General features: G+C 43.4%; 2 protein-coding genes across 2 annotated transcripts in view; both read left to right on the top strand.

Moving 5' to 3' along the window:
* Positions 1-26,800, top strand: part of LOC139406902 (uncharacterized) — a 624,715-nt gene that overhangs the window by 163,568 nt on the left and 434,347 nt on the right. The gene's annotated exons all lie outside the window — the stretch shown is intronic.
* Positions 14,588-26,800, top strand: part of LOC139406895 (thyroid hormone receptor alpha-like) — a 42,646-nt gene continuing 30,433 nt past the window's right edge. The window contains exon 1 of the mRNA XM_071150030.1: positions 14,588-14,871. The gene's annotated coding sequence lies outside the window, so the exon portion shown is untranslated. The remainder of the gene's footprint in view (positions 14,872-26,800) is intronic.

Below are 26,800 nucleotides of genomic sequence, written 5' to 3' on the forward strand. Positions count from 1 at the left end.
GGTGGTGTAGGTGTCCTGGAGGGCAGGTAGTTTGCCCCCGGTGATGCGTTGTGCAGACCTCACTACCCTCTGGAGAGCCTTACGGTTGAGGGCGGTGCAGTTGCCATACCAGGCGGTGATACAGCCCGCCAGGATGCTCTCGATTGTGCATCTGTAGAAGTTTGTGAGTGCTTTTGGTGACAAGCCGAATTTCTTCAGCCTCCTGAGGTTGAAGAGGCGCTGCTGCGCCTTCTTCACGATGCTGTCTGTGTGAGTGGACCAATTCAGTTTGTCTGTGATGTGTATGCCGAGGAACTTAAAACTTGCTACCCTCTCCACTACTGTTCCATCGATGTGGATAGGGGGGTGTTCCCTCTGCTGTTTCCTGAAGTCCACAATCATCTCCTTAGTTTTGTTGACGTTGAGTGTGAGGTTGTTTTCCTGACACCACACTCCGAGGGCCCTCACCTCCTCCCTGTAGGCCGTCTCATCGTTGTTGGTAATCAAGCCTACCACTGTTGTGTCGTCCGCAAACTTGATGATTGAGTTGGAGGCGTGCGTGGCCACGCAGTCGTGGGTGAACAGGGAGTACAGGAGAGGGCTCAGAACGCAACCTTGTGGGGCCCCAGTGTTGAGGATCAGCGGGGAGGAGATGTTGTTGCCTACCCTCACCACCTGGGGGCGGCCCGTCAGGAAGTCCAGTACCCAGTTGCACAGGGCGGGGTCGAGACCCAGGGTCTCGAGCTTGATGACGAGCTTGGAGGGTACTATGGTGTTGAATGCCGAGCTGTAGTCGATGAACAGCATTCTCACATAGGTATTCCTCTTGTCCAGATGGGTTAGGGCAGTGTGCAGTGTGGTTGAGATTGCATCGTCTGTGGACCTATTTGGGCGGTAAGCAAATTGGAGTGGGTCTAGGGTGTCAGGTAGGGTGGAGGTGATATGGTCCTTGACTAGTCTCTCAAAGCACTTCATGATGACGGATGTGAGTGCTACGGGGCGGTAGTCATTTAGCTCAGTTACCTTAGCTTTCTTGGGAACAGGAACAATGGTGGCCCTCTTGAAGCATGTGGGAACAGCAGACTGGTATAGGGATTGATTGAATATGTCCGTAAACACACCGGCCAGCTGGTCTGCGCATGCTCTGAGGGCGCGGCTGGGGATGCCATCTGGGCCTGCAGCCTTGCGAGGGTTAACACGTTTAAATGTCTTACTCACCTCGGCTGCAGTGAAGGAGAGACCGCATGTTTTCGTTGCAGGCCGTGTCAGTGGCACTGTATTGTCCTCAAAGCGGGCAAAAAAGTTATTTAGTCTGCCTGGGAGCAAGACATCCTGGTCCGTGACTGGGCTGGGTTTCTTCCTGTAGTCCGTGATTGACTGTAGACCCTGCCACATGCCTCTTGTGTCTGAGCCGTTGAATTGAGATTCTACTTTGTCTCTGTACTGGCGCTTAGCTTGTTTGATAGCCTTGCGGAGGGAATAGCTGCACTGTTTGTATTCGGTCATGTTACCAGACACCTTGCCCTGATTAAAAGCAGTGGTTCGCGCTTTCAGTTTCACACGAATGCTGCCATCAATCCACGGTTTCTGGTTAGGGAATGTTTTAATCGTTGCTATGGGAACGACATCTTCAACGCACGTTCTAATGAACTCGCACACCGAATCAGCGTATTCGTCAATGTTGTTATCTGACGCAATACGAAACATCTCCCAGTCCACGTGATGGAAGCAGTCTTGGAGTGTGGAGTCAGCTTGGTCGGACCAGCGTTGGACAGACCTCAGCGTGGGAGCCTCTTGTTTTAGTTTCTGTCTGTAGGCAGGGATCAACAAAATGGAGTCGTGGTCAGCTTTTCCGAAAGGGGGGCGGGGCAGGGCCTTATATGCGTCGTGGAAGTTAGAGTAACAATGGTCCAAGGTCTTTCCTCCCCTGGTTGCGCAATCGATATGCTGATAAAATTTGGGGAGTCTTGTTTTCAGATTAGCCTTGTTAAAATCCCCAGCTACAATGAATGCAGCCTCCGGATAAATTGTTTCCAGTTTGCAGAGAGTTAAATAAAGTTCGTTCAGAGCCATCGATGTGTCTGCTTGGGGGGGGATATATACGGCTGTGATTATGATCGAAGAGAATTCTCTTGGTAGATAATGCGGTCTACATTTGATTGTGAGGAATTCTAAATCAGGTGAACAGAAGGATTTGAGTTCCTGTATGTTTCTTTCATCGCACCATGTCACGTTAGTCATAAGGCATACGCCCCCGCCCCTCTTTTTACCAGAAAGATGTTTTTTCCTGTCTGCGCGATGCGTGGAGAAACCTGTTGGCTGCACCGCTTCGGATTGCGTCTCTCCAGTAAGCCACGTTTCCGTGAAGCAAAGAACGTTACAGTCTCTGATGTCCCTCTGGAATGCTACCCTTGCTCGGATTTCATCAACCTTGTTGTCAAGAGACTGGACATTGGCAAGAAGAATGCTAGGGAGTGGTGCGCGCTGTGCCCGTCTCCGGAGTCTGACCAGTAGACCGCCTCGTTTCCCTCTCTTTCGGAGTCGTTTTTTTGGGTCGCTGCATAGGATCCACTCCTTTGTCCTGTTTGTAAGGCAGAACACAGGATCCGCGTCGCGAAAAACATATTCTTGGTCGTACTGATGGTGAGTTGATGCTGATCTTATATTCAGTAGTTCTTCTCGACTGTATGTAATGAAACCTAAGATGACCTGGGGTACTAATGTAAGAAATAACACGTAGTTAGTTGTATATGTACATATATGTATATGTACATATCTACCTCAATTACCTTGTACCCCTCCCTGCACATCGACTCTACTGGTACCCCTTGTACTGTATATAGCCAAGTTATCATCACTCATTGTGTTATGTAGTTAGATTGGTAAAAACATTGCCAAATTGATTGTATGATGGTGCAATTGATTTATTAATGCATACAATAGCTGCCTCTAAAAAATTTTGACCTAAAAATTGTCTAATGGAATGATATTGAACTCAAAAGATGTCCAATGATTGAACAGAGCAGTAGCTGAGTTTCTGTTTGGCTAATACGCCTTCTTTTTTAGTTGTGGTATTGTTTTGGTATGGAGTATCGTGATGGTATGGAGTATCGGGATACTCAACCTGGTATCGAAGTAAAAATTCTGGCATCGTGACAACACTATGAACTTCACATGTTGGTGCTCATGGGTCCTTTTAGACGGAAATGTCCCTATCCAGTTTTCACCCCCAGCTCGGTGCCAATGGAGATGATATGAGGTGAGGAGGCTATTTTAGGTCATTCAAATGCAGCCGTGGTACCACCACCAGTGTTGTGTGCTCTAAGGTGACATAGGACGACCCCTGGTCTGCCATAAAATAAGATACAGTTACACAGTGCCAGGTTTTCCTCTGGGCTGGGTGGTGAAGTGGGTCCACTTCCCTATCTTTATAGATATGAATTACCTATCCGAATAGTTACGTTTACGGACTCACCAGACATACGAACTGAACTCGCCTCTGCCGCCAAATGAGTGGCACTTTGAGGTTGTTATCTTGTCATAAACGGACAGATGGCCTCGTGCAAACCCAGGACAAGTTTACTGTTGTCCCAGCAGGATGCTTTGGCTGTGTTAGTTTGACAGAAGTGTCATTCACCTAAAGTACTGGATAATGCTGAGAACCGATAGCTTACGATGTGATGTGAGATTCTAATGGCTGTAGTTATCATACTTTCTGCATGGCGCCACTGGTAATGTCTCAGTCTGGTTTCAAGAACAGTCAGTTGACGAATCTGCAGCATGAGCCGCTTTTGTACATTTTGTTCGGAATAAGATGTTCCATAATATTTTCTGGAAAGTTTAGCAAATTACCAGAAATGAAATGATAGTTGACATGTGACATGATTCTAGAAAACTATGCATCTCTCCATTGAAAATGCTTCCTCTCTCTCTTCCCTTCCCTCCCGGCAATGGCAGCCAAAATTGGATCCGCATGTCCCCCTGCCTACACACAAAGAAGGGACAAATACGACAATATCCTGATGAACAGACTCCCCCTCTTTCTTCCCTCGGGCTAGAGGAGATGAGATATTACTCTTTGTGAAGCGAAAACATGTCATAGATCATAAGGGGGGTTTTAAATACAAGAACATTTTGTGGAAGCTAATCAGAAAGAAATCGTGGTTGGGCCATCTGGAGAGCGAGGGGCTATTTTGATCTATGCTTTCAGGCACACTTTATTACTTGACATAATCAAGTCATATGCACTTCATTTAACTGTTTTCTTATTCTGGAATGAAGCAATTTGTCATTATGGAGGCATGTGGTGTTTATCATATACATTTATTTGGTCAGTGTGATGGGGTCAGTAAAATGATGATCCATGTAGTTGGGTGACATAAAGTGGGTAGGTTAGGCTATTTGTCGTTGCAAGCTGTAGCTACGTTGTTTGACTTTGTGCTTTTTTTCCCAGTTCAGACTGGACAACAAAAAAAAGACTCAAATGTTCAGCCCCGGTTTGGGTTGTGGCACTGTCTTTTGAAACGACTCTACTAATGTTTTGCGCTGTTCAGTTACAAATGGATAGGATTTAAATCTAACCTGAAACACATTCGTACCTTGAGCATTCACAAACACGTCTTTAGACTCCAATTCCAGGCAGTGTCATGCAGTGTCCATATGAATTTGACATGGGTTTTAATGCATCTTAGTAATCTGGTTGGAGACTGATTTGTTTTGGTCCCGCTCCCGCCCACACCCTCAGCTTTTCATACCACACCTGCCCGCTCCTACTGGCTTTATGACTCCCACCTGCTGCTGCAAGAACTGGTCCCGAAACCAGCCGCAGTCCCGCAATGTTATTTTAGGCGTATGTGACACAGCTCACTTGCCAGCCATGGTCCCAGAAATGTTGCACCCTAAAAATCTAAATGTGTAGAAATAACCTAAAAAATAGGTTCCATTACCAGAGATTCTCAAGTGGCCAATTATATTAGGCTTGGCTATATCAGTATTAAAGGTGTCTGGTTAGACTGTAAACTCTCCTTCCAGACTCACATTAAGCATCTCCAATCCAAAATTAAATCTAGAATTGGCTTCCTATATCGCAACAAAGCATCCTTCTCTCATGCTGCCAAACATACTCTCATTAAAACTGACCATCCATAGACCATCCATAGACGTAATCTATAAAATAGCCTTCAACACTCTACTCAACAAACTGGATGCAGTCTATCACAGTGCAATCCGTTTTGTCACCAAAGCCCCATATACTACCCACCATTGCAACCTATACGCTCTCGTTGGTTGGTCCTCGCTTCATACTCATCGCCAAACCCACTGGCTACAGGTTATCTTCAAGTCTCTGCTAGGTAAAGCCCCGCCTTATCTCAGCTCTCGGGACATCATAGCAGCACGCTCTCCAGCAGGTATATCTCACTGGTCACCCCCAAAGCCAATTCCTCCTTTGGTCATCTTTCCTTCCAGTTCTCTGCTGCCAATGACTGGAACGAACTGCAAAAATCTCTGAAGCTGGAGACTCATATCTCCCTCACTAGCTTTAAGCACCAGCTGTCAGAGCAGCTCACAGATCACTGCACCTGTACATAGCCCATCTGTAAACAGCCCATCTATCTACCTACCTCATCCCCATACAGTATTTATTTTTTTATCTTGCTCCTTTGCACCCCAGTATCTCTACTTGCATATTCATCTTCTGCACATCTACCATTCCAGTGTTTAATTGCTACATTGTAATTACTTCGTCACCATTGCCTTACCTCCCTTATCTTACCTCATTTGTACTCACTATAGACTTTTTGTTTTCTTTTGTTCTACTGTATTATTGACTATGTTTTGTTTATTCCATGTGTAACTCTGTTGTTGTATGTGTCGAATTGCTATGCTTTATCTTGGCCAGGTCGCAGTTGCAAATGAGAACTATGGCTACTGAACTTAAAGCAGCATGAATCATGAGAGAGGACACTTGCACTTTCTCTTTAGCTACGCTTTGCATATAGGATATAGACACATTTTTTAGAAGCAGGATGATTTGCAGGCAGTGACAAATAAATGGGTTCATTGAAAAGGAAAATGCTCAACACTCGCTCACCATGGTATGTGTGTCGCACATTTTTCTTTTTTAATCGTGATCACATTTTTGGATTGCACCTCGACTCACGTTGAGCGCGCTCCACTTCTTTCCATTATCAATATTCATTTACAGACACTCAAGTAAAACCATAGCCTAATCATATTGAAGTTAATTTCCTTGGAAAGATATCTGCCACCTGATTCTCTGCCCGTGCATAGGCAGCCTACTCTATTTCATTGAGACCACACATTTATCTCACACTTTCAGCTAGGAGAGGAGAGGTAGGCTACTAAAATTGAAGCAGTGAATTCCACAGTGTGTGAATAATGTGACAAAGATAATATATTTTAAATACATTTTTATTTTTAATAGATGACAACTACAACAATACTGAATGAACACTTATTTTAATTTAATATAATACATCAACAAAATCAATTTAGCCTCAAATAAATAATGAAACATGTTCAATTTGGTTTAAATAATGCAAAAAAGTGTTGGAGAAGAACGTAAAAGTGCAATATGTGCCATGTAAAAAAGCTAACGTTTAAGTTCCTTGCCCAGAACATGAGAACATATGAAAGCTGGTGGTTCCTTTTAACATGAGTCTTCAATATTCTCAGGTAAGAAGTTTTAGGTTGTAGTTGTTATAGGAATTATAGGACTATTTCTCTCTCTGCGATTTGTATTTCATATACCTTTGACTATTGGATGTTCTTAAAGGCACTTTAGTATTGCCAGTATAGCTTCCGTCTTTCTCTTCGCCCCTAACTGTACTCGAACCAGGAACACATCGACAAAAGCCACCCTCGAAGCAGCGTTACCCATGCAGAGCAAGGGGAACAACCACTCCAAGTATCAGAGCGAGTGACATTTGAAACGCTATTAGCGCGCACCCCGCTAACTAGCTAGCCATTTCACATCGGTTACACCTGCCTAATCTCCGGAGTTGATAGGTTTGAAGTCATAAACAGGTCAATGCTTGAAGTATTGCAAAGAGCTGCTGGCAAACGAACGAAAGTGCTGTTTGAATGAATGCTTACGAGCCTGCTGGTGACTACCACAGCTCAGTCAGACTGCTCTATCAAATCATAGACTTAATTTTAACATAATAACACACAGAAATGGGAGCCTTAGGTCATTAATATGGTCAAATCCGGAAACTATAATTTTGAAAAAAAACATTTATTCTTTCTGTGAAATACGGAACTGTTCCATATTTTATCTAATGGGTGGCAACCATAAGTCTAAATATTCCTGTTACATTGCACAATGTTATGTCATAAATAAGTAAAATTCTGGCAGATTAGGCGGCCCAAACTGTTGCATATACAGTGGGGCAAAAAGTATTTAGTCAGCCACCAATTGTGCAAGTTCTCCCACTTAAAAAGATGAGAGAGGCCTGTAATTTTCATCATAGGTACACTTCAACTATGACAGACAAAATGAGAAAATAAATCTAGAAAATCACATTGTAGGATTTTTTATGAATTTATTTGCAAATTCTGGTGGAAAATAAGTATTTGGTCACCTACAAACAAGCAAGATTTCCGGCTCTCACAGACCTGTAACTTCTTCTTTAAGAGGCTCCTCTGTCCTCCACTCGTTACCTGTATTAATGGCACCTGTTTGAACTTGTTATCAGTATAAAAGACGCCTGTCCACAACCTCAAACAGTCACACTCCAAACTCCACTATGGCCAAGACCAAAGTGCTGTCAAAGGACACCAGAAACAAAATTGTAGACCTGCACCAGGCTGAGAAGACTGAATCTGCAATAGGTAAGCAGCTTGGTTTGAAGAAATCAACTGTGGGAGCAATTATTAGGAAATGGAAGACATGCAAGACCACTGATAATCTCCCTCGATCTGGGGCTCTATGCAAGATCTCACCCCGTGGGGTCAAAATTATCACAAGAACGGTGAGCAAAAATATCGGGAGAATGGGAGAATGTTGGGAGAATGTCATATGGTCAGATGAAACCAAAATATAACTTTTTGGTACAAACTCAACTTGTCGTGTTTGGAGGACAAAGAATGCAGAGTTGCATCCAAAGAACATCATACCTACTGTGAAGCATGGGGGTGGAAACATCATGCTTTGGGGCTGTTTTTCTGCAAAGGGACCAGGACAAATGATCCATGTAAAGGAAAGAATGAACTTCGGCCATGTATCGTGAGATTTTGAGTGAAAACCTCCTTCCATCAGCAAGGGCATTGAAGATGAAACGTGCCTGGGTCTTTCAGCATGACAATCATCCCAAACACACCGCCCGGCAACGAAGGAGTGGCTTCGTAAGAAGCATTTCAAGGTCCTGGAGATCTCCAGATCTCAACCCCATAGAAAATCTTTGGAGGGAGTTGAAAGTCCATGTTGCCCAGCAACAGCCCCAAAACATCACTGCTCTAGAGGAGATCTGCATGGAGGAATGGGCCAAAATACCAGCAACAGTGTGTGAAAACCTTTTGAAGACTTACAGAAAACGTTTGACCTCTGTCATTGCCAACAAAGGGTATATAACAAAGTATTGAGAAACTTTTGTTATTGAGCAAATACTTATTTTCCACCATAATTTGCAAATAAATTCATTAAAAATCCTACAATGTGATTTTCTGGATTTTTTTTTTCTCATTTTGTCTGTCATAGTTGAAGTGTACCTATGATGAAAATTACAGGCCTCTCTCATCTTTTTAAGTGGGAGAACTTGCACAATTGGTGGCTGACTAAATACCTTTTTTCCCCACTGTACACTGACTCTGCATGCAATGAACGCAAGAGAAGTGACACAATTTCAACTGGTTAATATTGCCTGCTAACATGAATTTCTTTCAGCTAAATATGCAGGGTTAAAAATCTATTCTTCGGTTTATTGGTTTTAAGAATGTTTATGGTTATGTACAGTCGTGCAACGATTGTGCTTTTTTCGCAAATGTGCTTTTGTTAAATCATCCCCCGTTTGACAAAGTTGGCTGGTTTTGTTAGGAAGAAATAGTCTTCACAGATAAATATGCAGGTTTAAAAATATATACTTGTGTATTGATATTAAGAAAGGCATTGATGTTTATGGTTAGGTACACATTGGAGCAACGACAGTCCTTTTTCCGAATACGCACCACATCGACACGCGGCGCAGGGATGCAGAAGGTGGCGCAGGGATGCAGCTAAAGGTCCAGGGCAGAATGTTGGACAGAAAAACCCCCACCAACAGCCCCCACCATGAACTGACGGGAAGGGTCCAGATTAACCAGGATCAGAGCCATGATGAAGCAGTGTTTAAGGTACCGGAACACCCGGTTCGTGGCCGTGGACCATGTGAACAGAACCTTGGTAGAGGTGAGTGCAGACACAGGGAGGGCAGGGTGCTATAAGCTCGGATAAAACACAGATAAAAGTACTCCAGGAAGCATTGCAGCTGCACCATGGACTTAGGCTGAAGCCAATCCACCACCGCTTTCACCTTCTCAGCATCAATTTTGAAGCTCACAGGAGAGATGATGTAGACCAGAAATAGTATGGTGGAGCAATGGAATTCACACGTTCTGCCTAAACGAACAACTGGTTCTCCAGAAGGCACTGGAGAACCTGCCGGACATGGAGCACGTGTTCTTGGAGGGAGCGGGAGAAGACAATGATATCATCAATGTAGACGAAGACTAACCGGTTCAGCATGTCGCGGAGAACGTCATTCACCAGAGCCTGGAACAAAGGCAGGGGTGTTGGTAAGGCCAAAGGGAATGACCAGATATTCGCAGTGGCTGCTAGCCATGTTGAAGGCGGCCTTCCACTCGTGGTGGTGAGAAATCACGATGTGGGGAATCGGGAGATTCTCGTGGTGAAGATGGCATTGGAGGAATGGAGGCACTGGCTCGTAGGGGCGGAACATCCGTTCATTGTGTGGACCGACCATACAAACCTGGAGTATCTTCGCACCACCAAGCGCCTCAACTCCAGGCAGTCGAGATAGGCCCTGCTGTTTACCCGGTTCAACTTTCCCTCCTATCGGCCGGGGTCCAAGAACGTGAAGCCGGATGCCCTGTCTCGCCGCTATAACCCCATGGTCCTGATTCCAGGAGGTCCCATGAGCTGTTGCTATCGATAAGGTGTCTGATTCACCATTTTCACCTCGATTAGAAGTAGAGAAACTTTTGTCAGAGGTTGCTTGTTGTGAGCGCTGAGGGAACTTTATACACTTGGCCAGATGATTCTGCATCTTTGCTGCATTCTTCACATATGATTTGGCACAGAATTTGCAAATGTACACAGCTTTTCCCTCTACATTAGCTGCAGTGAAATGTCTCCACACATCAGATAGAGTCCGTGGCATTTTCCTGTAAGGATTAGAATGATTTATTTTTTTAAATACCAAAATACAATTCCATGTACAGATGAATAGTTAAGCAGTTAGATTAAACAACTCCTGTGTAAGATACATGTTTTAAAATGAAACATGTATGGAAACAGGTGAATTAACACTCAGTTAGCAGGTTCAAGCAATCTTTTTATTTTATTTATTTCACCTTTATTTAACCAGGTAGGCAAGTTGAGAACAAGTTCTTATTTACAATTGCAACCTGGCCAAGATAAAGCAAAGCAGTTCGACACATACAACGACACAGAGTTACACATGGAGTAAAACAAACATACAGTCAATAATACAGTATAAACAAGTCTATATATCTTAAACCCACATGGTAGCAAAAACTAACTAGCAGAAGTTGTTAACAAGTTAGAAATGATTTAAACACACTTTGCTGTAGGCTACCATTTACTAGTTAACAAAAAATGTCATATAAAATATATTCACTATATAATCAAAACTTACCAGAAAGCATGTAGTCCTTGGCTGAGACAGTTTAGTAGTGTGGGCTCAATAGGATTTCATTAGTGTGCAAGATCTTGAGAATCAGCTATACATGTGATGGAAGAATGCACTATGCATGCAGAGGTTTGCCACAAGACCTAGAATTTCCTTATGTGTATCCCACAAAAAAGGTTCACTGTTATAAGCTAACTTTTTTGAGCAAAATTCCCCAAATTCCAGGGCTTAACTTCCCATGGAAAATTTCTGGATATTTACCAGAAAGTTTCTGACCTTTTGCAACCCTAGCTGCCCTAGCTACTACTACCAGGTGCTTCTGCTGCCCCTACTCTGGAACAGGAGCAATGACTCTCATGCAGCTGCCCTGGCCAATGGGTTGGTTTGGTGGCTAGTCAGTCCACTCAGCCTGCATGCCTGGCAGCTTTTATAAATGGGGCATGCCCAAAACCTATATATATAAAATGACATTAATCGTCGTCAATCACTGTCATATAAAATATGACGTCTGTGTCGTCAATCATCCCATTCTTATAGGCAGAGTCAACAGCCTTGATTTCTCAAATGACTGCCTCGCCTGGTTCACCAAACACTTCAGACAGAGTTCAGTGTGTCAAATCGGAGGGCCTGTTGTCCGGACCTCTGGCAGTCTCTATGGGGGTGCCACAGGGTTCAATTCTCGGGCCGACTCTTTTCTCTATATACATCAATGATGTCGCTCTTGCTGCTGGTGATTCTCTGATCCACCTCTACGCAGATGACACCATTCTGTATACTTCTGGCCCTTCTTTGGACACTGTTAATCAACCTCCAGACGAGCTTCAATGCCATGCAACTCCCATTCCGTGGCCTCCAACTGCTCTTAAATGCAAGTAAAACTAAGTGCATGCTCTTCAACTGATCACTGCCCGCACCTGCCCTCCCGTCCAGCATCACTACTCTGGACGGTTCTGACTTAGAATATGTGGACAACTACAAATACCTAGGTGTCTGGTTAGACTGTAAACTCCCCTTCCAGACTCACATTAAGCATCTCCAATCCAAAATTAAATCTGCTTTCTATTTCGCATCAAAGCATCCTTCACTCGTGCTGCCGAACATACATACCGTCGTAAAACAGACTATCCTGCCGATCCTTGACTTCGGTGATGTCTTTTACAAAATAGCCTCCAACACTCTACTCAGCAAATTGGATACAGTCTATCACAGTGCCATCCGTTTTGTCACCAAAGCCCCATATACTACCCACCACTGCGACCTATATGCTCTCGTTGGCTGGCCCTTGCTTCATATTCGTCGCCAGACCCACTGGCTCCAGGTCATCTATAAGTCTTTGCTAGGTAAATCCCCACCTTATCTCAGGTCACTGATCACCATAGCAGCACCCACCTGGAGCACACGCTCCAGCAGGAATATTTCACTGGTCACCCCCAAAGCCAATTCCTCTTCTTACTTTCCTTTCAGTTCCCTGCTGCCAATGACTAGAACGAATTGCAAAAATCACTGACGCTTGAGACTTATATCTCCCTCACGAAATTTAAGCACCAGCTGTCAGAGCAGCTCCCAGATCACTGCACCTCTACATAGCCCATCTGTAAACAGCCCATCCAACTTCCTCATCCCCATACTGTTATTTATTAATTTTTTTGCTCATTTGCACCCCAGTATCTCTACTTGCATATCTATCACTCCAGTGTTTAATTGCTAAATTGTAATTAATAGGCCACTATTGTATATTCAATGTCCAATTTGTTACCCATCTACCAATCACTGCCCTTCTTTATGAGGCTTTTGAACATCTCCCTGGTCTTTGTAGTTGATTCTGTACTTAAAATGTAATACTTGAAAAAATAAATCATGTCAACCCCTATTATTTCAATTATTAAGACAAATTTGACTTCTGAACTGATTTAGGCTTGCCTAAACAAAGGGGGTGAATACTTATGTTATGACTTTATTTTAGTTATTAATTTGTAAACATTTGTAGAATTTTATTTTCTCTTTGATCTACACAAAATATTTGATAATGTCAATGACAAAAAAATATAATTACATCTATTTAAATCCCACTTTGTAACACTACAAAATGTGAAAAAAGTTCCAAGTAGACTTTTTGTAGGCGCTATGTGTCAGAAGGGCTGCTGTATGCATTACACACACACACACACACACACACACACACACAGGTCCATAATGTCTGGCTTTTTCAGTTCTGCCCACAAATCTTCTATGGGATTGAGGTCAGGACGTTGATGGCTACTCCAATACCTTGACTTTGTTGTCCTTAAGCCATTTTGCCACAACTTTGGATGTATGCTTGAGGTCATTGTCCATTTGAAAGACCCATTTGCGACCAAGCTTTTACTTCCTGACTGATGTCTTGAGATGTTGCTTCAATATATCCACATAATTTTCCTCCTCATGATGCCATCTTTTGTGAAGTGCACCAGTCTTTGGCAAGTGTTCGGCTTGCAAGCGTCCCCCTTTTTCCTCCAAGCATAACGATGGTCATTATGGCCAAACAGTTCTATTATTCTTTCATCAGACCAGAAGACATTTCTCCAAAACGTACAATCTTTGTCCACATGTGCAGTTGCAAACCGTAGTTTGCCTTTTTATGGTGGTTTTGGAGCAGTGGCTTCTTCCTTGTTGAGCGGCCTTTCAGGTTATGTCAATATAGGACTCCTTTTACTGTGGATATAGATACTTTTGTACTTTGGTTTCCTCCAACATCGTCACATCGTCCTTTACTGTTGTTCTGGGAATGATTTGCACTTTCCTCCTTCCTGAGCTGTATGATGGCTGCGTGGTCCCATGGTGTTTATACTTGCGTACTGTTTGTACAGATGAACGTGGTACCGTCAGGCGTTTGGAAATTGCTCCCAAGGATGAACCAGACTTGTGGAGGTCTACAATTTTCTTCTGAGGTCTTGGCTGATTGCTTTTGATTTTTCCATGATGTCAAGCAAAGAGGTACTGAGTTTGAAGGTAGGCCTTGAAATACATCCACAGGTACACCTCCAACTGACTCAAATTATGTTAAGTAGCCTATCAGAAGCTTCTAAAGCCATTGCATAGTTTTCTGGAATTTTCTAATCGGTTTAAATGCACTTGACTGTGTATGTAAACTTCTGACCCACTGGAATTGTGATACAGTAAATTATAAGTGAAATAATCAGTCTGTAAACAATTGTTGGTAAAATTGCCAAAACTATAGTTTGTTAACAAGAAATTTGTGGAGTGGTTGGAAAAATGACTTTTAATGACTCGAACCTAAGTGTATGTAAACTTCCGACTTCAACTGTATGCGTTGTATAAGCCAGTGTGTGAGTGAATATGTGTGTGTTCTTTTGAGCAAGAACTATTCATTTATCGGATTTCAAACCAGTCATGCAGGTATTAGCGGCTGTTAGAGCAGACAGGGATTGGATGATAAATGCTAGGCTTAATCTGTGTTCCGGAAACAAGTCTGCTGATAGTCTGCCCTCTGAGTTTGAAGGTGTTTCGTACTCAATCGGCTTCTTTGTGTTTATGTCAATCCCTACTAATCTGTGTGTGTTTTACAGTTGCAGGCAGATTGATCCACTGGAAAGCACCTTTTCGGGAGGTAGACAAGGACAGAGCGGTGGTGCACGTCTCAGAGGCTTTGAGACCCAGGGCTTGCCGAGCTAGTGCGTTGCTGCCAAAAACCAACACGGAAAGAGCCTGAAACAGTTTGCCTGGGTGGCAGCATCACATCTTCAGACCCAGGAAAATGGCACGCCTGGGAGGCAGTCAAAACCAGAAAGCTGCATGCTTGGGGGACAGTCACTTACATTAAACAGCACAGCGGCAGGCCTGAATGGTTTCTGGAACTTAAGAGGAGCGCGCTGCATTAGGGGCTGAGATGGACTAATAAGGGAGCCTGGGTTGCATCATCGGCCAATAATAGCTCACCACGAGGAAAGGGCTGTAAGAAGAACAGTAAGACCCAGCAGAGCGCGGTGATCAGAACAATCCACAGGTGAGTTCTCTGGTTCCTTCCCACTTGGCCCTTTCTCGCCGCCTTATGATGCAGTGGGTGAAACAACAGAAGTAGTAGGAATAGGGCCTGGTTGGATAGCTCAGAGCTTCAGCTCTTTTATATTTGTATCTGCACATGGAATTTGAGGAGTAGGGGCAAAGTTATCTCAAGGTTTAAGGTATAGAGTTAGGGTGCTCTTAAGGTGCTCTTGAGTCAAGGAGTTTCTCAAAACGCGGTCGACTAACTTATTTCCCAACATGAGTAGCCTGAGTAAACCAGTCCATCCACTGCCTCTTGTGTGTTGTCTGGCTGTGGCGTTAATCCACTGGAAGCTCCCTGTACCCCTGACCCTTTGATTGGCTAATCCTCCTTGACCCGCCAGGTGGCGTTTCTGGGAGAGAGATTCAAAGTGGAGGAGGGAGCTAGACTGTCCGAGATCGAAGTGACTGATCCAACTGAACAGGGCCCATGTTCAAAAACCATCTCTTAGTAGGAATGCTGATGGAGGATCAGGTCCTCCTTTTCCATATAATCTTATTCATTATGATCTATTAAAGGTTAAACTGATCCAAGATCAGCACTCTTTATGAATACGCGACCTGGTCCTTTGTTCGAGCCCTTTTCTGTATGCCTTTTAACATGACTGTGCTAGTGCACTCCGGATTGTTTGTTTGTGGGGCTATGGCTATATCCCACTGCTGACACCAATCTGGCACATTTGGTGTGGACACACCTCGGAGTTGATGTTTGACTGTTGTGCGTCATAGTCTAAGACAAGATCAGAAACCAGAACCCTAGGCCGACCAATCAGAGAGGCTCCTGCCATGGAGAGTTCACCTTACGGAACTTGTGGAAAGCTATGTGTTTGTGTGTTTGTGAGCGTGCTAGCATGTGTGCTTCTGTGTGTGCTCGCATCTGTGTGTGCGTTTGTGTCCGTCTGTCTGTGTGCATGTGTTAGGGCCGGGACTATACCAGTATTATGATAATTGTTAGTATCATGGCAAGGAAACAAAACACAAAGTGTATAACTTTTTGGGGGGAAAACATCCCTAATGTTGGAAACAAACATTATGTTGTCATCCAGACTCACGTGTTTATTTTACAAGCAGCAGGTTTTTGAAGGACCAAAGAGTTTGGTATGCTACGCGTTTACATTTTTTGGCGTGGAAAGATATTGTGATACTGGTATCGTCAAAGTGTCTGTGTCTGTCTCTGTGTGTGTGTGTCCGTGCCTGCTGAAGCTCAGCATGTGTCCAGACTACAGAGTGCAAACCGGGTTAAAGGTAGATGCTTTCATCATACAGATCAATGTTACCAGTCAGAGACGACAAGCAGGTCGCCTGGAGAATCTATGACACTTGCTTATATCCCTACAACTAGTGTTGTCACGATACCAGAATTTTGACTTGGATACCTACACCAGGTTTAGTATCGCACTATTCAATACCAAAACGATACCACACAAAAAAAAAATGCGCATTAGCCAAAGTCACAGAATGGCACTTGATCCAGACAAAAAAACTCAGCTACTGCTCTTTCATTCCATTTGAAATTTTTTCTGTCAATTATTGAGGCAGCCATGTATGCATTAATTGAATCAATTATACAATAAATGTTACTTTTAGTTTTACCAATCTAATTGAAAAACAGCATAATGCTAATCATTTATTTGAATGGTAAGTCTCTATTGATAAACTGAGTAAATCAAAAGGTAGCCTTAGGCCAAACACACTCCGGAACCCTGTGGAACATTCCGCCCACCACACCACTGCTCTGAAATAATACTGACTGGTCTAGCCCTGGTCGTGGCCGCGGTCATGAGCACTAGATTGTTCCACAGATAGACCTACAGTATAGTTAAAGTAAACCTTCATGCTCCATTATGACATTTGGCCTGTAGTCAGTCAGATTCCTGATTTAAAGGAACAGTTCACGCCAAAATGAATGTTTTATTGAGGCCCTGAAAGGGGTGAAATGTTTGAGATGAGTTCATGGCATGACCCATGCCATCTGTTGTGTGGATGAGGCTGTATATCTTCTGTCATAATTTCCCACCACTGCGACCTGTATGCTTTCGTTGGCTGCCCCTCGCTACGTATTCATCGCCAAACTCACTGGCTCCAGGACATCTGTAAGTCTTTGCTAGGTAAAGCCCTGCCTTATCTCAGCTCGCTGGTCACCATAGCAGCACCCACCCATAGCACACTCTCCAGCAGGTATATTTCACTGGTCATCCCCAAAGCCAACACCTCCTTTGGCCACCTTTACTTCCAGTTCTCTGCTGCCAATGACTGGAAGAAATTGCAAAAATCACTGAAGCTGGAGACTTATCTCCCTCACTAACGTTAAGCATCAGCTGTCAGAGCAGCTTACCTGTACACAGCCCATCTGTAAATAGCACACCCAACTACCTCATCCCCATATTGTTATTTTTTGTTGTTGTTGCTCTTTTGCACCCCAGTATCTCTACTTGCGCATCATCATCTGCACATCTATCACTCCAGTGTTAATACCAAATTGTAATTATTTCGCAACTATGGCCTATTTTTGCCTTGCCTCCCTAATCTTACTACATTTGCACACACTATACATATATTTTTCTATTGTGTTATTGACTGTACATTTGCTTATCCCATGTGTAACTCTGTTGTTGTTTGTGTCGCACTGCTTTGCTTTATCTTGGCCAGGTCGCAGTTGTAAATGAGAACTTGTTCTCATCTGGCCTACCTGGTTAACCTTTCTGGCGCAGGCGTTCCGGTAGCAACCCACCTCTAAAACATCTGGTGAAGTTGCAGAGCGCCAAATTCAAAATACAGAAAGTCATAATAGACATTCATAAGAAATACAAGTGTTATACATCGGCTTAAAGATGAACTTCTTGTTAATCCAGCCGCTTTGTCAGATTTCAAAAAGGCTTTACGGCGGACAGTAAAGCAATTACAAAAGTCAGAAATAGCGATTAAAATGAATCACTTACCTTTGAAGATCTTCATATGGTTGCAGTCACAAGAGTCCCAGCTACACAATAAATGTTGGTTTTGTTCGATTAAAGTCCCTCCTTATATCCCAAAAGCTCCGTTTTGTTGGCGCGTTTTGTTCAGTAATCCACTGGCTCAAAGGCAGTCTAAACATGCAGAAGAATACATCCTAATAGTACCGGTAAAGTTCATAGAAACATGTCAAACAATGTTTATAATTAATCCTCAGGTTGTCAATTGTCTAAATAATCGATAATATTTAAACCGGACAATAGCGTATTCAATAGAAAGGAAAAAGAACGAAGGGCGCGCACTCGGTCATGCTCGCAAACCAGCACTGCATGATTCTACAGTCCACTAAGAGAAAGGTCTCATTCTTCTTCATTTTTCAGAAAAAAACCCTGAAACAATGTCTAAAGACTGTCGACATCTAGTGGAAGCCATAGGAACAGCAATCTGGGTCCAAACCCATTAGATACTCTATAGGCATTCAATTGAAAATACCCACATCAAAAAAATCCCACATCCTGGATGAATTTTCCTCAGGTTTTCACCTGCCATATCAGTTCTGTTATACTCAGACATTATTATAACAGTTTTGGAAACTTTAGTGTTTTCTATCCAAATCTACCAATTATATGCATATGCATTACTTTGGGCACGCTTCTCATCCAGACGTCGAAATACTGCCCCCAAGCCATAAGAAGTTAAATAAAGGGGGGAAAAATCTAACATTTTAAATGGTGCCTATCTTTCCCATTTATTTGGGATTGAGGATTATAGCTGGATATACACAACAGATGGTGTGGAACTCATCTCGACGTTTGAGATCCTAAAAAGTCTGAAAGAACTTTGATTCTGTAGTGAACTATCCCTTTACGGAGCCATAAAGTCCAGCAAATGTTAGCCTCACGGCTCTGTCGACTTGTCAGACAGACTGATGGATGCATGGCGAACAAGAATTCACACCCACACACTATATCAAGTCAGAAACCAGCATGTACAGTATATCAAGTCTGAGAGCAGCCCATATTTTAATAGCAGGCCTGGTCTGCCTAGCACCAGCCAACAGGTCTGGCTTCTATTCCCTCCAAGCCTTAGTTTCATACCCATCACACATGATAAACTTCAGCTTCAAGTTTGGAAATCTGCCATTGATGTCCAGTTGTTGACGTGTCCACAGAACTAGAAGTATTTCACAATTTTAATGACATGCAGAACCCCCCAACACATACAACATTGGCAATGCCTTTCCTGAAGTTGGAATCCGTTGGGGTGAAACTGCCACGTCGGATTGCGACATTACAACAACAAAGACATTACTTTAAGCTTAACAACCAACACTGTTGTACATCATTGCACACAAAATAGAACAGCTCCCGAGTGGCACAGCGTTCTAAGGCACTGGATCTCAGTGCTAGAAGCGTCACTGTTTCGATTCCAGGCTGTATCACAACCGGCCGTGATTGGGAGTCCCATAGGTCGGCGCACAATTGGCCCAGTGGATTTAGTCTCCTTTTCATAAAAATTACAAAAGCAATAACCAATGTGACCAGTGACGCTTTTTTACCTTTCGTAAATTCCCCTAGTAATGTCTCCGCTTTATAATAAAGTTGGATTGATTGATAAAGATCAGTGATGTAAACTACTCAAGTAAAAATACTTTAAAGTACTACTTAAGTAGTTTTTTGGGGTATCTGTACTTTATTTCACAATTTATATTTTTGACTACTTTTACTTCATTCCATTTCGAAAGAAAATTATGTATTTTTTACTCCGTACATTTTCCCTGACACCCAAAAAGTACTCGTTACATTTTGAATGGGGCGGCAGGGTAGCCTAGTGGTTAGAGCGTTGGACTAGTAACCGGAAGGTTGCGAGTTCAAACCCCCGAGCTGACAAGGTACAAATCTGTCGTTCTGCCCCTGAACAGGCAGTTAACCCACCCATATTCCTGTCAATATTGCCTTTGCAGTCATCGTGTACACTCAGGGTCTTTCATGTCCATTGATTGTGTAGGGGGGCACGGTTTTCAGGGGCCCTATAAAAGGCCAGTGCTGCCTCGCCTTTTGAAGAACATTGTTCGCGGTCATGCAAGATTATGTCTATAGACATTTCCTTATAAGGAAACCAGAGACCCTCCACCACACAACCTCTGCCCTTCCTCTCCCAGTCACCTCCCCCTGGAGAACAATATAGGTATCTACTGTAGACACTGTCTGCATCCCAGATGGCACCCAATTTCCTATATAGTGCACTACTATAGTGCTCTATGGGCCTTGATCAAAAGTTGTGCACTATAAAGGGAATAGGGTGCCATTTGGGACGCAGATCCATCTGTATGTTCTGTATTGCTGGTTTAACACTGGTCTTTCTGAAGCATTCATTATAGTAAAAACAGTATATTAGCATTCATTACAGTAACAATCGTATCTTTTGTGATTCACAGCACGTTCAACAGTCAAGCTTCTGTTTTCACAAAAGGGGGAGGGGGGGGGAGTGAGAGGTTTTATTTCCCTTCTCAGCAGCACCAACTCTTGTTGGTGTATATGGAATGGTCAAAATGTTTGATGGTGTACTGTGAACACTGGAATGCAAATTGTCAGCCTCACTGCAAAGGCGTGTGTGTGTGTGTGTTTGGCACTCTCGCATTGTGCTCCTACTCTTACCTGAGTGCTTTGTCACATTCTCTCTCTCTCTCCCTCTCTCTCATACACACACACACACACACAGACAGACACTCCGGTTGCAGCTTGAATTTTTTTTCATGTAACCTTTATTTAACTAGGCAAGTCCGTTAAAAACAAATTATTATTTATAATGACAACCCACTGTTCCCAGGTAGGCCAACAGGCAGGATGACATTTTTACCTTGTCAGCTCAGGGATTCAATCAAGCAACCTTTCAATTACTGGCCCAACATTCTAACCACTAGGCTACCTGCCACCCCAGCTAGGGGAAGAGGATTCCCTGCGCTGTGTGTTTGGGTGGTGATGCAGCCAGGCAGGGGTTTTGGGCATGCCCCATTTATAAAAGCTGCCAGGCATGCAGGCTGAGTGGACTGACTAGCCACCAAACCAACCCATTGGCCAGGGCAGCTGCCTGGGAGTCATTGCTCCTGTTCCAGAGTAGAGGCAGCAGAAGCACCTGGTAGTAGTAGCTAGGGCAGCTAGGGTTGCAAAGGGTCAGAAACTTTCTGGTAAATATCCGGAAATTTTCCATGGGAAGTTAAGCCCTGGAATTTGGGGAATTTTGCTCAAAAAGTTAGCTTATAACAGTGAACCTTTTTTGTGGGATACACATAAGGCAATTCTAGGTCTTGTGGCAAACCTCTGCATGCATAGTGCATTCTTCCATCACATGTATAGCTGATTCTCAAGATCTTGCATACTAATGAGATCCTATTGAGCCCACACTACTAAACTCTCTGAGCCAAGAACTACATGCTTTCTGGTGATTACAATACTTTTGATTACAATACCGGGTGGAGTGAATACATTTTATATGACATGATTTTTTGTTAACTAGTAAATGGTAGCCTACAACAAAGTGTGTTTAAATAATTTCTAACTTGTTAGCAATTTCTGCTAGTTAGTTTTTGCTACCATGTGGGTTTTAGCTTGCTTGAGCCTGCTAACTGAGTGTTAATTCACCTGTTTCCGTACATGTTTCATTTTAAAACATGTATTTTACCAAGGAGTTGTTTAATCTAATTTCTTAACTATTTATTTGTACATGGAATTGTATTAGTTTTTGTTTTTTTACAAAATGTTTTGTAATTGTGCCACAGGCACTATCTGATGTGTGGAGACATTTCACTGCAGCTAATGTAGATGGAAAAGCTGTGTACATTTGTAAATACTGTGCCAAATCATATGTGAAGAATGCAACAAAGATTCAGAATCATTTGGCCAAGTGTGTAAAGTTCCCTCAGCGCTCACAACAAGCAACCTCTGACAAAATTCCATCTACTTCTATTTGAGGTGAATCAGACGCCTTATCAATAACAACAGCTCATGATCCTCCTGGAATCAGAAGTTTTTTCGACACAATGGAGGAACGTAGTCAGAGAAATGCTGATGAATGTCTTGCTCAAGCTGTGTATGCAACTGGTTCACCTCTGATGCTCACAGGCAATGTGGAAGATGTTGGAAGAGATTTCTGAATGTTCTTCACCCAACATACACCCCTCCAACCAGCCATGCCTTATCTACTCATTTGCTGGATGCAGAGTTCAACAGAGTTCAAGTGAAGGTCAAGCAAATCACAGAAAAAGCAGACTGTATTGCAATCATCTCTGATGGGTGGTCAATTGTTTGTGGGCAAGGGATAATTAACTACATCTCCACCCCTCAACCAGTATTCTACAAGAGCACAGACACCAGGGACAACAGACACACCGGTCTCTACATTGCAGATGAGCTGAAGGCAGTGACTTTCAATGACTTTGGACCACAGAAGGTATTTGCACTGGTGACGGACAATGCTGTGAACATGAAGACTTCTGGTCTAAAGTGGAGGAGTTCTACCCTCACATCACACCCGTTGGCTGTGCTGCTCATGCATTGGCATTGAAACCAATGGATTCACTCTACAAGAGAGCCAAGGAAATGGTTAGGTATGTGAAGGGTCATCAAGTTATTGCAGCAGTCTACCTCACCAAGCAAAGTGAGAAGAATAAGATCACCACATTGAAGCTGCCCAGCAACTCCCATTGGGTGGTGTTGTCATCATGTTTGACAGTCTCCTGGAGGGATAGGAGTCCCCAAGAAATGGCCATATCACAGTCTGCCGATATGGACAGCCCCATCAAGAGGATCCTCCTGGATGATGCATTTTGGGAGAGAGTGGTACGCAGCCTGAAACTCCTGAACCTAGTCATTGCACAGATTGAGGGAGACAATTCCATCCTGTCTGATGTTCAGACTCTGGTTGCAGATGTAAGAGAATAAATCTGTACTGCCCTGCCCACTTCACTGTTGCTCCAATCAGAGGAAACTGCAGTTCTGAAATACATCAAAAAGCGTGAAGACTTCTGCCTAAAGCCCATACATGCCGCAGCGTGTTGGACCTCAAGTATGTTGGCAAGAGCATCCTGTCTGGTGCAGAGATCAACAAGTCCTATAGTGTCATCACTACCATGTCTCGCCACCTTGGCCTGGGTAAGGGCAAGGTTCTTGGCAGTCTGGCTAAGTACACTTCCAAGCATGGGCTTTGGGATGGAGATGCAATATGGCAGTCGTGCCAACATATCTCATCAGCCACTTGGTGGAAGGAACTTTGTGGATCTGACGCTCTTTCCCCTGTTGCCTCCATCAACCTCCAAATCCCACCATTATCAGCCACCTCAGAGCGCAACTGGTCCTTGTTTGGGAACACCCACACCAAAGCATGCAACAGGCTGACCAATACAAGGTTGAAATATTGTTTGCCATCTGGGCAAATTTGAGGGTTTTTGAGCCTGACAACGAGCCATCCTCAACAAGGTTTGAAAGTGACAGTGACGATGAGGCCTCAGTCTGATGTTCAAGAGGTGTACATTGAGGAGGTACAGGGAGAAGACATGGAAGCCTGAGAGGAAGACAACCAAAGCTTTAGTTTCTAGACTATAATTTTACAGATGTATGTTGACATTTTTTGGGGAGATGCGATGGATCATTCAGTATTCCCTTTTGTTGTTCAGTGAAATCAACTCATTTAATTAAAGTTCAATTTGTAACTAAATACACTGCTCAAAAAAATAAAGGGAACACTTAAACAACATAAGGTAACTCCAAGTCAATCACACTTCTGTGAAATCAAACTGTCCACTTAGGAAGCAACACTGATTGACAATACATTTCACATGCTGTTGTGCAAATGGAATAGACAACAGGTGGAAATTATAGGCAATTAGCAAGACACCCTTAAAAAAGGAGTGGTTCTGCAGGTGGTGACCACAGACCACTTCTCAGTTCCTATGCTTCCTGGCTGATGTTTTGGTCACTTTTGAATGCTGGCGGTGCTTTCACTCTAGTGGTAGCATGAGACGGAGTCTACAACCCACACAAGTGGGTCAGGTAGTGCAGCTCATCCAGGATGGCACATCAATGTGAGCTGTGGCAAGAAGGTTTGCTGTGTCTGTCAGCGTAGTGTCCAGAGCATGGAGGCGCTAAAAGGAGACAGGCCAGTATTTCAGGAGACGTGGAGGAGGCCGTAGGAGGGCAACAAACCCAGCAATAGGACCGCTACCTCTGCCTTTGTGCAAGGAGGAGCAGGAGGAGAACTGCCAGAGCCCTGCAAAATGACCTCCAGCAGGCCACAAATGTGCATGTGTCTGCTCAAACGGTCAGAAACAGACTCCATGAGGGTGGTATGAGCGCCCAACGTCCACAGGTGGGGGTTGTGCTTACAGCCCAACACCGTGCAGGACGTTTGACATTTGCCAGAGAACACCAAGATTGGCAAATTCGCCACTGGCGCCCTGTGCTCTTCACAGATTAAAGCAGGTTCACACTGAGCAATGGGGCAGACGTGACAGAGTCTGGAGACGCCGTGGAGAACATTCTGCTGCCTGCTACATCTTACAGCATGACCGGTTTGGCGGTGGGTCAGTCATGGTGTGGGGTGGCATTTCTTTGGGGGGCCGCACAGCCCTCCATGTGCTCGCCAGAGGTAGCCTGACTGCCATGCGGTACCGAGATGAGATTCTCAGTCCCCTTGTGAGACCATATGCTGGTGCGGTTGGCCCTGGGTTCCTCCTAATGCAAGACAATGCTAGACCTCATGTGGCTGGAGTGTGTCAGAAGTTCCTGCAAGAGGAAGCATTGATGCTATGGACTGGCCCGCCCGTTCCCCAGACCTGAATCCAATTGAGCACATCTGGGACATCATGTCTCGCTCCATCCATCCATCCACTCCATTGCACCACAGACTGTCCAGGAGTTGGCGGATGCTTTAGTCCAGGTCTGGGAGGAGATCCCTCAGGAGACCATCCGCCACCTCATCAGGAGCATGCCCAGGCGTTGTAGGGAGGTCATACAGGCACGTGGAGGCCACACACACTACTGAGCCTCATTTTGACTTGTTTTAAGGACATTACATCAAAGTTGGATCAGCCTGTACTGTGGTTTTCCAATTAAATTTTGAGTGTGACTCCAAATCCAGACCTCCATGGGTTGATAAATTTGATTTCCATTGATAATTTTTGTGTGATTTTGTTTTCAGCACATTCAACTATGTAAAGAAAAAAGTATTTAATAAGAATATTTCATACATTCAGATCTAGGAATCTATTTTAGTTTTCCCTTAATTTTTTGGAGCAGTGTAGTTTTTTAAACATTTTTAGTGGAAGGATTTAATCATTTGCAATTGTCTACTTATGATAAGGCAAAGGTGTATGTTTCTATCTCCATAAATAAATAAATATAGCCAATGCAAAAAACACCTCTATTTAAATGGTATTAATATTAGTTTGCATATATTTCCGTTAATTCTTATATATTCCCATATATTCCCGTTAATTCCCACGGAAAGTTTCCACCTCTGAACATTCCCCAAAATGTGCAACCCTAGTAGTAGCTAGGTCTTTGTTATATGATTTTCAATTGAATCAAGCCCCTGTTTACATGAGACCGTTATTATAAAGATAGCTGGTGCTTAAGCCACAGACTTCCCACCATGAGCAGATTGTGGCTGCACCACATAAAGCTTTACATTACCACCCCTCCCCCCTCTAATATTGCTCAACATATTTAACATGACTGCCTTCTAGCTATAGAGAAGAAAGAGAAGGAGAAAAGCAATATGATGAAAGTATTTAAAAAAACTTCCATATTTTATAGTGTTGATGAGATGTGACAGTGGTTCCACTCCCTCTACCCTCCCTTGATCCTCGCCATGGATCTGGCACTTTTACAATAAAGATCCCTTCCTCTCCTTCTGCTTCTTGTCCACCCCTCCTCCTTATCTCATTTAACATTTACATTTGAGTCATAAGACAGACGCTCCAGAGCGACTTATCTCCTTTTCTTTTCCTTTCCCCACCGGGGAACAAAGCCTCCGCGTTTGTATTAGATGGTTTTGTACAAAGAGATCTTATCTGAGCTGATCAACCAGAAACCGTTAATAGGATAACGTATATAATTTAGTCAGCTCACATCCATGACTATTCACTTGTACATATCCATTTGACTTGTTTGGAGATTAAATATTGCAATTATTTGATTGCCACCTGCAGAAATCAGTGATTCAGACAGCTTTTTGGGCACATTCTTACAATTCTGTGACTAATCTTTATATCTGCACAGCTGGCTCATTTGGTTGTGTATTCTACATCACTATGAAGATATTAATTATATTTCATACAGGTGTGAAATTTATCTAAGACCCTAAGTTTTTATTTATTTTTTATTTTACTTTTATTACACTAGGCAAGTCATTTAAGAATAAATTCTTATTTACAATGACAGCCTACGCCGGCGCAACCCTAACCAGGACGGCTGGGCCAATTGTACGCTGCACCTATGGGACTCCCGATCACAGCCGGTTGTGATACAGCCCGGGATCGAACCAGGTTCTGTAATGACGCCTTTTGCACTGGGATGCAGCGCCTTAGACCGCTGCGCCACTCGGGAGCCTAACAGTTGTTTGGTGGCCATATTGGAAAAAGGCTTATGTTACAGTTGAAGTCAGAAGTTTACATACATCATACACCTTAGCCAAATACATTTAAACTCAGTTTTTCACAATTCCTAACATTTAATCCTAGTAAAAATCCCCTGTCTTATGTCAAAAAGGATCACCATTTTATTTTATTTTCACTTTCTCAGTGGGTCAGAAGTTTACATACACTCAATTAGTATTTGGTAGCATTGCCTTTAAATTGTTTAACTTGGGTCAAACAAGTTGGGTGAATTTTCGCCCATTCCTCCTGACAGAGCTACTGTAACTGAGTCCGGTTTGTAGGCCTC

Source organism: Oncorhynchus clarkii, chromosome 4 (assembly GCF_045791955.1).
Source record: "Oncorhynchus clarkii lewisi isolate Uvic-CL-2024 chromosome 4, UVic_Ocla_1.0, whole genome shotgun sequence".
Classification (NCBI taxonomy): Eukaryota; Metazoa; Chordata; class Actinopteri; order Salmoniformes; family Salmonidae; genus Oncorhynchus; species Oncorhynchus clarkii.